General features: G+C 40.0%; 1 non-coding gene across 1 annotated transcript; it reads left to right on the forward strand.

Moving 5' to 3' along the window:
* The first annotated feature begins 4,030 nt into the window (after nucleotides 1-4,030).
* On the forward strand, nucleotides 4,031-4,137 carry LOC122666382. Its single transcript, XR_006333575.1, has one exon. It is a non-coding gene; the product is annotated as a small nucleolar RNA R71 (small nucleolar RNA).
* The last annotated feature ends 404 nt before the right edge of the window (nucleotides 4,138-4,541 follow it).

Here is a 4,541-nt window from a genome sequence, read left to right on the forward strand (position 1 = left end):
CTATAATGTCAAAAATGTCCTTGGATAGTGGTAGAATGACTACGGGCTTGCACTACAGCTCCTTTCTGACCCATTATCATTTCTTGGGCTGAAAAGAATAATCAACTGCATGGAGGCCTAAACGGATGCGTACTTGCGTTCCATCACGTCCATCTTGCTCCAAATTTAGTCCTCTTTACAGCCATGGAAAAAAAATAATAACTTTACGTGTAAATTGGGACATGCAGCTCCCGATAGTCCAAAATAGCCCAAAACCTGAAAAACACAAGAAAACACCAAAGTAACTCTGTCCAATGTGGTAAAATGTATGCTATATGCCCTAAGATTTCATACATAAATGTGCTCATCAGATTTCCCCACACTTGAACGTTACTTGTCCTCAAGTAAAGCAAAATAAAAGCTAACCTAAAATGCAAAAATCCTAACTCACTTTCGTAGGAATCACGGTTGCACTTAGCATGTGCAACAAGCCTTTAAACCCCTAGGTTACCCCTACTGGACGAGTTGTGTCTTGTGGGTGTTTGCAGTGAATATACACCCAAAATTCAATAAATCAAAAAGAAATATATAAATCTTTCTCATGGCATAAGTAAGATAGTACACACAATCTCAAAGATATACTCAACTAAAGATTAAGGAACCAAAGATTCCCCCACACTCGAATTTTATCACCCCACATCAATTTAAGTAACAATCATGCATCAAGGTTAAGGGATCTCTTCATATTTTCTGAACACTACTCACCTTCAAGTAAATCACTCATAGCATCGATGGAACCAAAGACTTAGGCAGTGAGTATTTTTTACCATACTTTCTTTTTCAGGCATTAAGGCTAAAACTTTTTTTTTTTTTTTTTCTTTCTCAACTATAAACTCTATTTCTGCTCCACTACTATTCCCTGAATGACATGGTGGATTTTTTTTTTTTTTTTTTTTTTTTTTTTTTTTTTTTTGACTTTCCTTCCAAGGAGTTTCGATCAAGCCACCCTACTTCATGAGGCATAGTGCCCTGTCTAGTCCCAAGGAATTCCACTTTTCTTTCTGTTTCTCTTTTTTTTTTTTTTTTTTTTTTTTTTTCTTTCATTCACTTTCATGCCTTGCCCTGCCCACACAAACAAATTGGTCTCAACTACTAGCCAAAAGATCAAGGGGTCCATAAACACATAGAGGAATCTAACCATCAAATGAAGTAGCACTCATATTTTCAAACTCAATCCTCATCACCGGATACAAACCAATTACCATCCTTGAAAATGGATTTTTTATTATTTCGCATGCTAGGGCACCTAATTCCCTCTTCCTTTCGCTTCGCAATTAAAGAAATATATGCACAAAACCAAACTATCGCCACAATAAAAAATCACAAAATTCACCAATTAAAGTCCAACACCCCCCCCACACTTAATTCATGCAATGTCCTCAATGCATGCAGAAAAGAAAGAATAAGGACAAGGGATGAGATGAGGGGTCTTACCATATATAATTAATAAAGAGGATCATGAAGAGTCATGACCTCTACAAGAAGTACTAGGGGAACCAACATAAATCTCAATCCATGGCCGGTAGATGTAGAAAGAGCTTCAGAACCAGAAAATACTTGACCATGAATTTTAGTAAAGCAAGGAATAATATGGAAGTTATGCACACATGAGTAATACCCAACAGGAAAACCTGTCCACATGAGACAGTGGAAAATGAAGGCATTAAAACTCAGACTATAAATCCGTCCATTCTCTCCCAAGTTTAATACAGAATGCATGTCGTTATCGCAAAAATCAACCAGGAATGGATCGCAGTAAGCATCAAAAGGATCATGAATATCAGTAACCTCATCAAGATAATCATAAAAAATGGGCGGTTTACTCAAATCAATCCTAGCAATAAAACTATCATTCCCTTGCATAACTTGGTTTTCTAAATCAGGATCACAATAATATGCTTGGGGAGCATCATGACTAACATTGTCCTCCTCAATAAAATCATCAAACCTAGGAGGTTTGGACCAATCAACATATGGGTCAATCGTGGGGGAATCAAATATGAGGGGTGGAGGAATGGAGGTAGATATGGGTCTAAGGGGCTCCAATGGTGATTGGATGCTCCAGACCTCAGATAAGGTAGTATCATCAATACCTTCCAATTCCTCCGTATAGCCCTGAAATCCCGAATCAAAATCAAAAAAGAAAATCTCATCATTTGGGAATTCCTGAAGCATATGTACCTCTTCATCCATATCAGACTACTTGCCCAACCTGAACACATTAAAATCCACAGAGGTATTACCAAAAGAGAGCTTCATAAGACCATTCCTGCAATTGATTAAAGCATTACTGGTAGCAAGCAAATGTCTACCCAAAATAATAGGGATTTGGTCCTTGAAGTCGGCAATAGGTTGGGTATCTAAAACAATAAAATCCATAGAAAAAATAAATTCTCCAACCTTCAACAGGACATCCTCAATCATTCCCTTAGGAACTTTAACCGACCGATCTGCAAGCTGAAGAGTGATTTTGGTGGGTTTCAGCTCTCCCAATCCCAACTGTTGGTAGACATGGTAAGGTAAGAGGTTCACACTTGCACCAAGGTCCAATAAGGCATGATCAATAGTGGTATTACCTATAGTGCAAGAGATGGTGGGGCTTCCAGGATCCTTATGCTTGGCTGCTACTGGTTGTGAGATGAGAGAACTAATGTTAACAGCCAAGAATGCTTTTTTGGGCACATTGGTGGTCCGCTTTTGGGTACATAAGTCTTTGAGGACTTTAACATAAGCGGGGACCTGGGCTATAGCATCCAGTAAAGGAATATTCACCTGAACCTGTTTAAAAACATCCAAAATTTTCTCCACAGAAGGAGACTTCTTGCTAACCAACCTATTTGGGAAAGGGGCAAGTGGGGTATAAACTCTCTCAGGGGTGGTCCTTTTCTCTTTCTCAACAAAATCATCTTTGGTTTCCTCAACCAAATCATCTGGAATCTCTTCAGGTTCATCAGACGAACTAGGAACAGTAGGCACTTCAATGGCCTCATCAGAAGGGGGAGAATCAACAAGAGTATAAGATGGTAAAGACTGAGGTATACTAGCCTATTGATACTCACGGCCACTCCGCAAAATATATATTGCATTTACCTGACTGGAGGGCCCTTGATGCTATTGGCCTTGTGCAACATTGAGTGGAGGAGCTTGGGTACCTTGCTGAGTGTGAACCTGATGCCTAGGATTTGGCTCAGGTTGGCTAGGCAACTTCCCTGTTTCCCTCTCATGTACGATGGTGACAAGCTGGGTGAGCTGTCTCTCTATATTGTTTTGACCTGTCATGAGAAGGGCTATCTTGTTTTCCATCTCACTCATTCTTGTTGTCTCTCCTATATTGATAAACCCTGGGGGTGGCTGATAAGGAGCAAAGAGAGGTGGCCTAACAGAATTAATAAAAGGTCCTAAATGAGGACGAGGGGGGAAGGGGTTAGGAGACATCCCTTGGTTTTGTGATGCAAAGTTGGGCATTTGGACACCAACCTGGCCTTGATGGTTAAAGTTGGATGGGCCTGCTTGGTTCCCTTGATTCCAGGAGAAATTAGGATGATTTCTCCATCCTGGATTGTAAGTGTTGTTATATGAATCATTTTGGTAGAGAGCAATTACATTCACAATGTTGGAATTACCCACAAAGGTGTTGGGGCATTCCTACAAAAGATGTCCAGGGGTATGGCACCAACTACATATTGACACATGGTTGACCTGGTTAACTGGTATAAGCTCTTTAGGCATTAGAGACTAGAACCTTTTGATGAGACTGTCAAGTTTGGCCTCTTTGGCTGGAATACTTTCAATGAGATACCCTTTAGTGGTCCTTTCAACCTCTTGGGAAGATTCCCACTCCCTAGTCTTTTCAGCCAAGTTGGTTAAGAATGTCCAAACATCATTCTCATCAGAAAAAGAGGTAAAGCCTACTGAACACATAGATTCTAAAAGCTACTTGGTCTAAAAATCTATACCATCATAAATAATTTGGCAAAGCTGCCACAAATCAATACCATGGTGAGGGCATTCTAAAAGGAGGTCCTTGAATCTCTCCATGAACTTAGAGAAGGACTCATGTGATTTTTGCCTGAATTGGAGTATGTCACTCTTGAGTTTATTGGTCTTATGAAGAGGGAAAATTTTTCTCAAGAAGACAATAGTGAACTCATCCCATGTAGTAATTGAATTAGTTGACAGTCCATAGAGCCACTTCTTGGCCTGGTCCTTTAGGGCAAAGTTTATAAACCGAAGCCTAACTGCATCATCAGTCAAATTCTGGACCTTAATTAGAACACAGACCTCCTCAAATTCCTTAAGGAAGAGATATGCATCCTCATTAGCCATCCCATGGAAATGGGGTAGCATGCTGATGAAGTTGGTCTTGAGTTCATAGTTATTCCCTATAACAACAGGCAGACTAATGCATGAGGGTTGTGCAGCCCTAGTAGGGTAGAATCTATCCTTAAGAGTCTTGGATTGTTGGTCACCCATGGTTAAAGGTGGGGTCAAAGGTGGTAGAG

Source organism: Telopea speciosissima, chromosome 6, assembly GCF_018873765.1.
Source record: "Telopea speciosissima isolate NSW1024214 ecotype Mountain lineage chromosome 6, Tspe_v1, whole genome shotgun sequence".
Classification (NCBI taxonomy): Eukaryota; Viridiplantae; Streptophyta; class Magnoliopsida; order Proteales; family Proteaceae; genus Telopea; species Telopea speciosissima.